The following is a 14,474-nucleotide window of genomic DNA, read 5'->3' as shown; positions in this document are numbered from 1 at the left end:
GGACATTACTTACCACCGGAGTGGACAAAAGCATATATTAACAACATCTACAAAAAAGGAGATAGAAAAAATTGTTCAAACTACAGAGGACTAAGTGTTATAAATTTACTCTCAAGACTCTATGGAAAAATAATAAAAAATAAAATTGAAAAAAAAATGACAGATGTAGAAGAACCAAACGGCTTTAGTGCAGGTTATACAAAAAAGATTAGCCCACAACCTTTCAACTCATAGTCTTATAGATCTGACAAAGGCATACGAGCTACGGCAACAAGCCTACAACCACCCATGCATTGAAGGAGAATATTCAACGCTATATCAACGAAATTCAGCCACATTTATGAAAAATGGTCATGAAAAATTTCGAAAAAAGACAAGCAAAGGCGTAGACGACATTTGCCTGATGTACTATTTCATACATGACTCGTTCTTTATGATTCAATAAAAAATTACAACCTAAAGAAAAAAATAGTGTTTTGTATTCAATTCAAATCTTCCGCATATTTAGTGATACATTGCACACAATATCTTATCTACGTCCATGCAAATCGAAAAATCTAAATAGAATTTTTTTACCAAAACGATACAGTTCCTGAACTATTAAATAAACAGTAATAGTTGATAGTTCTCGTAGTTTGTTTTAAATTAAACCACACCCCCCGTAATTCTCCGAGACATCTAGATAAATAACAACAAAGAACTTGTATTTCATTCTCAGATTTGACAATAAACGCAAAACAGACCTTAACACACTCACATAGTCGTATTCTATTCACCTACAACGTCGGAATTTTGTTTACACGTCCTAATCTCATTGTGCAATTGCTTCGTTTGAAGTGTTTAACCAACACATCAATACGTTTTACCACTAGTGAAAATATTTGCTTAGCCCTCCAGCGAAGAAAATCTAAATATAATTCGATCTATGAGTAAACATGTGTTTATTTTCAATCCTGAATGAATGGCAGGATTAAAAACAGAAACCCTGAGTTAGTGACCGCAGGAAAGGCAGTTTTGAATTGTGTTTTGTGTGTATTTCCTTTGTAAGTATAGGAAAGAGGCTTTTAATAAGTATTTCATGACTTTCGATAAGAAACAAGCAACCCTTCATTCTTGTTAGGAAATTCTGTTAACAAAGGTACATAAGTTAGATTATTTATACAATATCACTATACACTGTGTGTCAGCCAAATAGAATAAATTAGCTAATATATAAATGAGGGAGTATTCGAAAAACACGTCGGTTATTATTTATAGTTGCGCATTTTTTTTCAAAAAACTTTTTATGCGGGGTGTATCAGATAACGGTGGCCACTACCAACTTGCATATTTTAAATAGAACACCCTGTATATTAATTAATTTTTAGATTCCTCAGATCATTTTAGACATTTTTTGAATACAATGTCCTATACCTATCTTTGACTATTTCGGAAATATTAAGTAAAATGCAAAAATTCACATTTAGAAAAGAAAATTATCTATTTGCTGAAAGTCGCTACATTTTCAAAATCTTGTAAATAATACAAATCTAAACAATAATGTCAATGTTGGAGATGTTCAAAATGCTCCCCACGAACGTCTTGGCAACACCCTAACCGTGAATAGAAATTTCTTCTAACCTTACCCAACATCTCAGATGTGATCGATCTAATCGCAAGCGTTATTCGTCTTCGTAAGTCAGCTAAGTCAGTGGGTTTAGTTTTGTATACAATACTTTTTACATATCCCCATAAGAAAAAGTCTAATGGCGTCAAATGGGGGGACCGTGGAGGCCATACCATCGATCCTCGCCTCCCTATCCACAGATTTGGAAATATTTGATTGAGGTATTGCCGGACTTGGATTTGGTGGTGGGGTGGTGCTCTATCTTGTTGAAACCATATCATATTCGCTGGAACTTGTGGGTTTCCTGGATCAGGATACAAGTTGGCCAACGTTGGTACTACATTATTTTGGAGCAATGCTAAATAATTGTCGCCATTCAAATTGCCATCTATGAAAAAGGGACCTATGATTGATCTTCAATAATTTCTGCCCACACGTTAACCTTCTCAGGGTATTCAGTATTGCCTTCTCTCATCCAGTGAGGATTTTCTCTGGACCAATAGCGGCAATTTTGCCGATTAGCATGACCATGACCGTGAAGAATAAAGGTGCGCTCATCAGAAAACAAAACATGTTCTAATTGGATCACATTGCTGTCTAGCATTGCCATCATTTGTTCACAAAAATACGTTCTCCTGTCAAAATCATCTTCCATTAGCTCCCGAGCGTGTATAATTTTATAAGGATGCATTTTGTTTTCTTGTAATATTCGAATAACCGATGAATAGCTAATTTCGAGTACTGGGGCTGCTTTTCGAACAGATGTATGTGGATGTTCCCCAAACTTAAGCATGACAGCCAATTTGGCGTCCTTACTTATTTCATTGGCAGCTTCTTTTTTTACCTTCCTAACATGGCCCAGCTCGTGGAATTGCTTCTCTATTTTACTAATTGTTTCTTGAGATATGTGCGGCAAATCAGGAAATGCTTCGTAAAATAAACGAGCTACTTCCATTTGCGTCCGTGTCTTATCTCCATAGCCAATCATCTGTATAATTGTAATTTTGTGCATTTCTGTTAAATGAACAATTTTTCTGGCTTGTGGTTAATGAAATTTAAACGACCATAGCTCTGACAACTACTTCTGTCATGGAACAATAAAACATTGGCGTTTTAAACCAAAGTAAAAAATTTTTTGTTTTTTTTAAATATCAATAAAAAGGAATGCTTAAATAGTTTATGCTTACTTTATCATTACTAAGACCTAAATGGGGAAGAAGGATTAAGACAGTGGTAGCGACTTTCGACAAATAAATAATTTTTTTTTCAAAATGTAAATTTTTGCATTTTACTTAATATTTCCGAAACAGTCAAAGATAGGTATACGACATTGTATTTAAATAATGCTAAAATGATCTGAGGAATCTAAAGATTAATTAATATACAGGGTGTTCTATTTAAAATAAGCAAGTTGGTATTAGTCACCGTTATCTGATACAAAAACCAGCTTTTAGAACAGACAAGAACTTGGGCAAATATATTAAGAACAACGAGAGCCAAAAGCAAAAGCACCTACAGGGTGGTGTATACAAACTTAAAACAAAAACTTACATCGGTCAAACTAGTAGAACTTTTACCAAACATATAGCAGAACATAAAAGGTCTTTCAGTAATAGAAAACCAGATTCTACGTACGCACTTCACCTTCTAGACTTAGGCCATAATCATCCTTTTAATGACGAATTTCAAATTTACCACATCCAAAATAAAGGCCTATCTTTATTATAATCTATGGAAATTAATAAATTAAAAAATACAGACAATTCCGAATAACCAACTTGAGACAAACAGTTCTCCCCTCCTCAACTTATTCAGTTAAAGACTATAAAGTCTCTCTGCCGAAACAGCTGCAGTGACAATAATTTAAAATAAATTTTGTGGAAGTGATGAAAACAAAAGTTTTCAGTATTTTATTGTTAGTTATTTGGTTTATAATTTTGCGTGTTCAGTGTTTGTCATGTATATAACGGTCTGAGTGATAGATCATAGTATATATTTTTAATTAATACTTTATAAATATTATTTAATAATTTTAATATCTAATTCTCAAACCAAATTGTGCTTTAGAATCTCCTGAATTAAAATCCGGCAAAAAAACGTTTTGACAAAAATGGTGTGGCAGAGATTTCATCGTTGAGCCCTAATAATATAGCGATGTAATAATTCCCGTACCTGTAGGATAAAAAAAGGGCTGATTGCATTGATTTCTCAACAGTTCTAACTTTAAACCTACTCTAATAAAAAATTATTGTCCTTAACTATTTCACCTCTCTTTATATGCCAAGTCATTCCAATATATCATCGCCGCATACTTGCACCATTGTTATTTGAGACCATACATCAACCAGCAAAAGTCAAAGCAGCTCCCCATTTGCATATTTATCACATCGTCGCAGAAACCTTTCTCCATTGAATGGCAATCGAGAAGTACCACAATTAAAATTAATATCCATTACTCAGTGTGCTTCTTCTTTTCTTCGTGGTATTGTCGGGCTGTCTCTACACATGTACGCGCACATGTAATTTATTCAAGGGAGTGTCCTCGAACGAGCAAATAGTTGCTTCATGGGTGTTGCAAGCATTGTTTGTTTGTTATACCAACCGGCAAAAATGGTTGCGGGGTCGGGAAGTGGTACAGTTAGTTTATGGTTCGAGAAAGGGTCAAAATGTCGTTGCGGAAGCACAGATTATTGATTTTAAACAGCAAACCAGCTTCTTTTTTCACGATAACACTTTATATTGAAGCTGATATAGATGTATAGAAAGAACACTCGATAATTTATATATTCATAAATCTTTTTATTAAACTCTCGTCAAATCATTCACCGTTCAATAAAAATGACATAAAGACTGATTATACCGACCTGATAGAAAACGACGAGCATTTTCTTTGCTCGTCACAAGTGACCATCAATAATCAACGGTCGTTTAATAGTGCATTCATCCACAAAAACAATAAATAAATGTATTAGTGTCATTGGGAGTGCATTCAGAATCGTCATGTTCGATTTTCACGGAAGAATGGCGGCCGAAACACGCTACAATGGATCATTTATTTCTGATTGACAAGTGGCGTGTGTTATTTATCGAGAATCCTGTGGTGTGCCGCTTCTTACGGAGCAGAGATGGGTGGTGGCAAAAACAAAAATGGTTCCAGGAACTAATGAGTTAGTGATCTCTCATTAGAAACGAATATTAGACACGTTTAAGTAACATAATTAGCAAGCTATCTGCAATAATTACCAAACTACAATGAGGTAGTAAGTAGGGATGATATTATCTTGAACCGGGATATTGAAGGATTCACATTTGTAGTAGCTAATTCTTGAAGTGATTTCGAAGAACATGTATCTATGACATTAAATCATTTCTAAGTTAATATTTAAAACGGGTTATCGAGTCAAAAATAAAACTTGGGAATTAAGCTTAATAATAAGTTACTGAATCTTCTTGAAAAGACTGGAGAGCAGTTAGCGGGGAAGAAAAAGTCAGATAGATTTTGTGCTATGTAGAAGAAGCCAGCTAAAAGAGGTTCCCAACTATAAAGTGATAAAGAATGAGTGTTTATCTAGTCAACGTCCACCACTGACAGTTGATACAGAGATAAAGGTGAAGCAGAAAATAACGAAAATAAGGCACCAGAAAGTAAAATGGTAAAAGTTAAAAGATAAGGATTTTGCAAAAGTCTTCAAGAGCAGTGTGCGGGAAGAGTTTAAGGAAAAATATACGGTAAATGATTGGTGGAAAGCCAACAGCAAAGTTGTCGTACGAGAGGGAGAGGAAGTGCTAGGAAAAACGTCTGGTAAAGGACCACTTAGGGAAAAAGAGAATTGGTGGTGGAACGATGAAGTACAACAAAAGATTAGGGAGAAGAATGAGGCTAGAAAGTCGGTAGATCAAGGTAGCAAAGGGAAAAGTAAATCGCGCTGTATGAAGAGTTCAAAACGTCCGAGGGGATGATAAGGTTATACAGCATTGCTAAAGCAAGGGACAAGTCGTCAAGAACTTGACTCTCGTGCGGCAGATTAAGAGTGCCGATGAAAGTGTTAAAATTAGATATTAAAATAAATCAAAAATGGTATTAGTAGTATTAGTACTTTGGAAAGTTGCTAACTGAAGATCATCAGAGGAAAGATAGAGGATGCGGGACCACAAAAGGATGCCCAATGCATGAAGGGAGGGCATGATGGTATCACTGTATAAAGATAAAATAAAAGGGCATCTTGGACTATAAGAAGTATATGGTGATAAAAGTTAATGCCGCACATAATGAAAATTTGGGAGAGAACTGTTGAGCAGAGGTTAAAGAGGGAGATATCGATAGGAGAAGAACAGTTTGGAAGAGGGAACAGTATGCCAGGAAGAAGGACAACGGCCTTGTTTGCTTGGAGACAGTTGATGAAAAAATATGGCTAAAAGAAAAGAGAGCTATATTTGGTATAGATGAAGAGATAGAGATGATAGAACTGTTGAGCAAAGGTTAAAGATGGAGACATCGATAGGAGAAGAACAGTTAAGAGGGAACAGTTTGCCATTAAGAAGGACAACGGATCCCTTGTTTGCTTTGAGACAGTTGATAGAGAAATATGGCTAGAAGAAAAGAGAGCTATATTTGGTATAGATCTTGAGAAGGCATAACAGTTCCTAGACAAGAGCTATGGAGATGTATGGGATAGACATGGGTTCGTAAGAAATTCGTAAGGCTCGTGAAGAATATGTATGAGTGAGCGTAGACCAAAGTAAGAACTTTTGTCGGATTGACCGAAAGTTTTCCAGTGACGTTTAGTCTGCATCAAGGCTTTTCTTGATCCTTACCTGCTTAATCTTTTTATGGATGTACTAACAGAGAACGTAAGAAAAGGGGCTTCTTTGCTTCTTTTCTCTCTGAAAAGGGAAAAAATTGGATACCAACTCATTTATTAATGTCTAAAGATATAACTTTAAATTAAGTGAATTAACAATACATTCCTGTCTATGAACAGATGAGTACTTAACTCTAAAAGCTAATACTTCACTTCATAGTGACGATGTTTAGATGTGTCTAGGAGTAGACACCAAAACTGAACCTCATTCAGTATTATAAATTTATATTCAGCAAACCAAATGTACATAAAATAATTAAACATACGAAAAAAAAAACGAAATATATCTTAATCAGGTTTGTAACAAACTTTTCATGAGCCAATATCTCTATGAAACGAGCCTGCAGACCTGGATCATGCGGTGGTCCTGATCCGCACATCTCTATCAATCCGTGTGTGCTATTTATCAAGAACCTCATGGCGTGCCGCTGCCTGTAATATCCACGGATTTATTGATGGCTGTCAAGCCAATCAAAAGATATAACGGGACGGTCTGATGATGATTTTTTTAATAAGCAATTCGATACAAGTCTGTTGATTGTGTCGACACGTTCGTCATTTAGGATTGTTGTATTTGAAGCTAATTATAGATCGTATAAATAAAAAATAATAGCTGTAACATATACACCTGGAATTTTTAATAAAGCAGAATTAAATCAAGAGAAATTTTATGTGAAATTAATTTCTTGTCAAAGAATATAATAGTAAGGTCTCATTTTATGCGGTGGATACGTTCCATAGAAAAGCGCATATAAAAAATTGCATAAAAATAGACATTACTTGCCTTGAAAAAGTAGGGATACGTCTCGTGTAGCCTTCTAAAATTACATAAAACCAAGACAAAAACAAAAAAGTTTCCAGAAATTAAAAGAAATAGGCTGCATGATGAATTATTACTTCGAATATCTGAAAGAAATTCATACAAAAGCTTAAAAAAAACTGGTCCATATTTCGGGCGACTACGAACTCTCCCACGCTACCTAGATTTTAATGGGTTCAGTTTTACAGTAGGATTAAAAGCGACTACGAACTGCCCCAGGCTACCTAGGTACTTAGATAATATTGTTGTGAACATGTATAGTTTTTATTTTACTTTATTTTATTCAAAAAGGAACCCAATTCCCAAAGCATGAGCGAAAATTTTAAATGATTAATAATGAAACTATAACAATGTAATCGAATAAAGTTTATTTATCAATCTACATTAACTTATATACAATAACAAAAACTACAGTTAAACAATAACAATGCTTAATTCTAATGTCTAATTAGTGATTCCTCAGATCGGTACACGTTAGAAAAATCCTTTAATCTATAATGGGATTCTCTTTCTTTAAAGGAAGATATGTGTTCCACCACAGCAGCAGTAACAGCCTCCGATAGCTTATGAGGGCGATTAGCGTGTTTACCTCTCTTGTTTGTAGGTGCCTCTCCAGTTAATTTCAAAGATCGTTGCAATAACTCTAACTTCTTTCTTCCGATTCCATGAATAGACAGAAAAGCTTCAGCGCAGATAGTCAGTAGTAACTTCGTCGGCATTTTTAAATCGAACTCTGTAAACATATGTTGAATCATGTAATTTTTCTGGGTAGATCAAATCTTTTCTTGACCTTCGTTGTCTAATTTGTAAAACTGTAATAAGACCACATAAGTATAAATTCTGTGCATCATCTGAGTTAAGTAAATTAAAACTACGTATTATTGACTGTCTAGCGTCAGGTGATACAATTTCAAATCAACGATATCTTTTACACTTACAGTCTGGCCCTGTTACGTGACTCTGTAGCCGTAGCCTTTGGCGAACCTCATTCATCCGCCCAGTTTTTTCCGTTTTTTTGGGTTTTCTTGTTTAGGGTTCTCTAAACCATCACTACTACTATCTATAAAGTCACTTGCAAAAACTTTACTCATTTTTTTAATCAATAGTTTAAAGATATTATAGACTTAAATAAATTGCACACTGCTACGATGAATTCTTTAGTGCAACTGACAGTTCAAGAAAAGACAAGTTGTAGTCACAGTGACGCCACACGAAAGTGACAATGCGCTTTCATTCCTAGAACGCATGGACTATGCGCCTTTATCCCCAGACTACCAAATATATACTTGCGATTTTCTACTGACCTAATGCTTATATTCCCTGACGAAAGGTATTGATTTGAGCCTTTATTATAGTACTCCTAACATATAGCATTAAAATCTCGAATTTCGTAAAAGTTGACATTGCGCCTTTATTCCCTGCACCCTTCATATATGTATATATTGTCATACTTTTTCTTTCCCAACCAAAGAAAAATAAATAAAATATCCATCGGAATAAAATTTTAAGAAATCATTATAAACAAAAATGTATATATTAATTTAAGATAAGATTTAGTGTAGATAAGAATAGAAATTTGTTTGGCAAACGACCTGTTTCCGTTGCAAACAAAATTATCAAAAAACCTTTGTTTAGAATTAGAAGACATTTTACCTGCAAGTTAATAATCTTTTCATTGTTTGTATAGTCGAGTATTAAATGACCATATTTTAATCTTTTGAAATATGTATAAATGATGTATTGAAAAAAACCAATTTTAAAGTAAGCTATTTAGTTTTCTCTGAAACCGAAATTAGGCTTTTCCAAAATCATGATAAACACAATTTAAGCTTTTTCATTGGACGGTCGTTTTTAAAATGGGAATTTGGTAAGTCGATCATGAGAGAGGAGAAGTTAGTCATATTTTGGTCATCGAAAGGAAACAGTCGTGTGTCTCAAGATCGGGTGTGGTTCGTGAGTTTGGATACCGGCGTAACGAAAAGAAGTGAATAGTTTGAAAAAGGAGATAACAAGTAGATTAAAAGAGGTCCTTGTATCTACCGTGGGCATTTTATAAAGTATATGTGAAAGTATTCTTACGGCATCAAGTTGACAAAAGGAGGTCCTGGTGTCATAAATAAGTAGCGGAGTTTGGAGAAGAGAATCAGGTGTTTTTTTGTGTAGTCTGCAGGAGGTTTGCAGAGACGTAAAGAAGGAGCCGAGGTGCCAAAAAGGGGAGATCACATATTTGAGGAGACTGGACTTTTCTGGGTATGTTCCAACATACAACTCAAGAAGAAAATAAACGGTAAGTGTTTGTACAATTGAATTTTATATCTGTGAAGGATCGTTTCGACGTCATGGTCATTAGCATTAAAATTTAAGAACTGAGGTTTTGTTAGGCTAATCAAAAGTTTAAAGTTTTGTGGTTTCTTTTTTCAAGTAAAGAGAAATTTAAGTAAAATTGGTTTTTCACGTAATATAAATGTATGTAGCTTTATAATCTTATTATCATAGTAATTTGATTTATTTTCTTGTATGCTGATTGATAAGATAACGACAGAATTTAATAATTGTTTTATTCGTTCATATAAAATAAAGAAACGTAAATCTTTGTAATATAATATATTTGTATTATTATCCTTTTCTTCTCTCCCGATAAAAGACAACTAGAAGATCTTTTGAATCCATCGAACACAGGTAACATAAGGATTATTTTACTTTTGATAACAAATAAGTTATAATTCCTTTTTATTGGCTCAATAAACTAAGTTTGAACTCAAAATAAACAATCATAACAATATATATATATATATATATATATATATATATATATATATATATATATATATATATATATATATATATATATATATATATAATTGCTAGAAGTCCTGAAGAATTACAACTACAAATTAATGACCTTAATACAGCCAGCAATGAGGTAGGCCTAAAAATGAACCTAGCAAAGACTAAAATAATGTGCAATGATCTGATCGCCAACGTGGAAATAAAAATTAATGAAACCTCGCTAGAAGTAGTAGACGAATACATATACCTGGAACAGCTTATACATAAATCGGGATCACTACTTCCGGAAATCAACAGACGAATAAAACAAGCGTGGTCAGCATTCGGACGAAATTCCATAGTCTTCAAGTCCAAAATGCCACTATACCTCAAGAAGAGAGTATTTGATCAATGCATATTACCCGTCTTGACATATGGATGTAAAAATATTACATCTTGTCTTGGATATTAAAGAGAGAAATAACGTCGAAACTCCAAGTAACTCAAAGAGCAATGGAAAGATGTATACTAGGGATAACAAAGAGGGATCGTAAAAGAATTGAATGGATACGGAGGCAAACCCAGGTGACTGATATAATCCAAAGAATAAAATCCCTGAAATGGCAATGGGCAGGACATATAGCAAGAAGAACAGACAACAGATGGACCACGAGAACAACTATGTGGTGCCCCAGGAACGCTAAGAGACCAAAGAGGCGCCTGAATCTCAGATGGGATTATGATAAAAGAAAATTAACAGGAACAACGTAGTCTCGAATAGCACAAGATAGAATTATAGCGCAAATTATAAGAACAACGAATAACTAAGACATCGTCGAATAATAATAAGAACATAGAATAACATTGAAATAAGGGAGGCTTCACCGTAATTGGAAACGGTTGATAAAGCTGCACAAGATGATGATGATGATATATATATATATATATATATATATATATATATATATATATATATATATATATATATATATATATATATATATATATATATATGCATTGATATTTTTGAGGTTCTATTGGTTCCTTTATTTTCTCATGATTATAATCACATAATCACGATATAAATCTAAAAATTACTGTTTATTTATCAGACACATCGCACTGTACGTGTTAAGGAGGTGCTTATAGTCTATCACGCTAGCTCTTAATAAATTCATTACTCACTGGAGGGAGGTAAGCTTCTTGGAAACTTCCAAACGTCTTTCTCTCCACTTCCCACGTCTTGTATTAGTTCCCGATACGCATTCCCTTCATTAATCTCAGTAACTTTCAATTAGGTAGATTGGGAAAATTAAATTCCAATGAGAATTAATTCGCAAGATAATTAGATAAAACAAAAGGTACACGCAGAAAGCTCGAAATTACCCAAATACCTGTTTTCTGTTTTAGTAATTTGGGTGCTTACATGTGATTTATAGTAAGCAGCATTGTATTGCTGTTTGTTTTGTTAATCAGTTACAATTTTAGGATATTGAAAAACAATTAAGTATCTTTCTCTATCTGTTTTTAATTGGGCGGAAATCATATGAAGCTGTGAACCATGGAAAAAGAAAAACTTTCAGTATGTACTGCTAAATTCTTACTATTTTAAATATTATTTACAACAAGCATTTTATTATCTTTCATCATAAGATACAAATTACATACGTACACAGGTGGTAATAATACCATAACATGACAATAACAATGATCGTCTCTACACCTTAGGCAACCAACGATGCCCACGTTAGTAGTCGTGGTTTTCTAACAATATCATATTATAACATGTACGAATACTTTTAGTAATTTCTAATTAAAGAGACAAATCTTATACTTTATTGTATGGAATATCAAAATAGAAATATCTCTGCTTGTTATTATAAATTCTTAAAAGAACAGTGATGAAAATAAGTTATCGATTTCGATTCTTAGCATGTTTTATTATGCTGTAACACCAATAATTTTTCTTCGGTCCCCCAAAAAATCAAAACGAACAGAATCCGATCCATCTTCTTCACCCTTTTCCCGATTCCCGAACTCACATTCTCATGCAAATTCCGCTAAACTCGCCGATTTCCATTTCCGAATTACAGCCTCGCTCCACCAGACCATAAATAAAACAAATAAAAACCCCAATAGATTAGATTTGTTTGAAAAGGGCAACATATCTTTTACTACCCTCTTTGGCTCGATGGAAGGCTAACGAAGTATAAAATTTCATAAGGTTTTTTATTCGCAGACAATAAATAAGGGGTAGGGGATTGGCGAGGTGGACGATTGGAAACTGAAAGACGAAGAAATGGCAGTGTCGGAGTGTCTACGGTTAATGAATGGATATTTGAAAAAGAATTTAAAATTTAAATTTATCTATAATTGCAGTTATCTCTTATCTGCAGTTATTCAATATTTGTCAGAATGACCTACTCTATGACTGTTTATAATAAGTTTAAATTATTTAGACTTGTCTGTATCTCTAGAATACAGTTCTCTAGAATCTGAAGTTCCCTAGTGGTATACAATTGTAAATAATCGTCTAGCCCTTTCACTGCGGAAAGCGCGATATCGCGTCCTAAGAGTGTTTGATAAAATGCGAACGGTGCGATATAGCGTCCTATGTAAATGTAACTTCAAATATAAACTAATCAATTTCGCAGTTGTTGGAATGGCACAAAACAAACTCCGCACTTGCAGAATGGTCTATTTTATCAAAGTAAACCGTTCGTTGTATAACTGGTTGTCTATTTTCTTAAATAAATGATCTCAAATATAACCTAATTTTTTTGACACTACCTTGTCGGTATTACCCATCGAGTAAACTCGCTGGTATTACCTAATTTGCATATCGTGTTGATAACAGAAATTTTTAATTTGGATTGTATTGATTTTCTATAAAAAATGGACGATTCACAGGAACCTGAACTTTCAGCTATGAAAAAGCGAAAATTTATAAATTTAATGTAAGAAATCCAAAAAATTTATCGGTTGAGGAAATGATGGAATCCTTATATAACTCAGATACAGAAACTGAGCAAGACGACGAGTATGAATGTAAGTTGATGATTTTAATTTGCTATATAATAGAAAATAAAAATATATTTTTATAAAGACAGGAAAGATTTATTTTTCACGTAGAGAACGCCTATGAAAATCTGTTCTGATGAGCCTTATTAAGGCGAAATACGTATAAACAGATACATAGACGCTTTGTACGTGAAATCAAATCTTGACTGTCTTTTTCATTTTATTCGGATCTACTCTGTATGAGTACAAGAAACCAATTCGCTAATGATTTCTGCTTAGTTGAGGAGACATGTCGTGGAATGCAAATTTTAGATTCCCATGTCTCTATTAACATCTTTAACAACGTCTGCTTTGCCTTGCAATTTTTAGAAGGCTCAGATTAAAGCAGAAATCTGAATTGTCCGTTTGCGTCCGTTTCGAAGCCATTTTAGTGTTGCTTCTTAAAGACAGGAAAGATTTATTTTTCACGTTGAAAACGCCTATGAATATCTGTTCTGATGAGCCTTATTAAGGCGAAATACGTATAAACAGATACATAGACGCTTTGTACGTGAAATCAAATCTTGACTGTCTTTTTCATTCAATATATTTTTCAGTTTAAGTGGAAGATTTCTACAATAATGGAGATTCTGGTTCAGATGTTACCGACAAAATACAACTAATGTTTGTATTTTGAGAACGATTTCCGAAGTGGAAATTGAAACGTCAATAAACGTATTTTAACCTTTAATTGTGGCTTATTCCCATTTAAATATAAATTAATAGTAAATTGTCAAAATATGTTCAAACTTTCTATCTATATGCAGCTGTTAAAGAAATATGCACTATGTAAAAAGTTTGCACAGTTTGCAGTATGGTTATCAGAACCAGACTTGACAAAAAATTTCGAGAATTGTTTAGATAATTTTATATGGCGAGACGTTCTAGAACCATCTAGATTATCTAGATGTACTCGAAAGCTCTAAAATTGCCCAGAATTCATAGATGTTCTTAAAGAAATTGAGACCGTGTTATAAAAAGAGTTCAGGCCCCTTCCCTGTTACTTTTATATAAATCGATCCAATTCCTTACAAAATTAACATTCCATTCCAATATCCTTTTGAACAAAAAAACCTCTAATAAAATTTGCGGGCAAAAGTTCCGATAGGCAAATGGCCAACGGATCGGAAAAGAAGTTTTCCACTTACTCAAACTTTTAACTTTAAAACTGTAACTATTCGTAGAGATGAAAATAGTTGTAGTTGATCGCATTGGATTGTTCGACAAACAGGAAAGTCGTTAGTTGACTAAAAGACTTGAGACAAGTTTGAATCTGGATGTAGATGCAAGTAAACGGTTTTGAAAAGTTAAACAAGAGCTGAAAATCTGAAAATTGTTTAGTTTCTAAATGAGGTAG

General features: G+C 33.7%; 1 protein-coding gene across 11 annotated transcripts in view; it reads left to right on the top strand.

The window, feature by feature from the left end:
- Positions 1–14,474, top strand: part of LOC140446660 (uncharacterized) — a 710,626-nt gene that overhangs the window by 377,364 nt on the left and 318,788 nt on the right. The window lies entirely within an intron of this gene.

This window comes from Diabrotica undecimpunctata, chromosome 1 (assembly GCF_040954645.1).
Source record: "Diabrotica undecimpunctata isolate CICGRU chromosome 1, icDiaUnde3, whole genome shotgun sequence".
Lineage (NCBI taxonomy): Eukaryota > Metazoa > Arthropoda > Insecta > Coleoptera > Chrysomelidae > Diabrotica > Diabrotica undecimpunctata.
The sequence above is the reverse complement of the archived record's forward strand: the minus strand, read 5'-3'. Positions and strand labels throughout refer to the sequence as shown.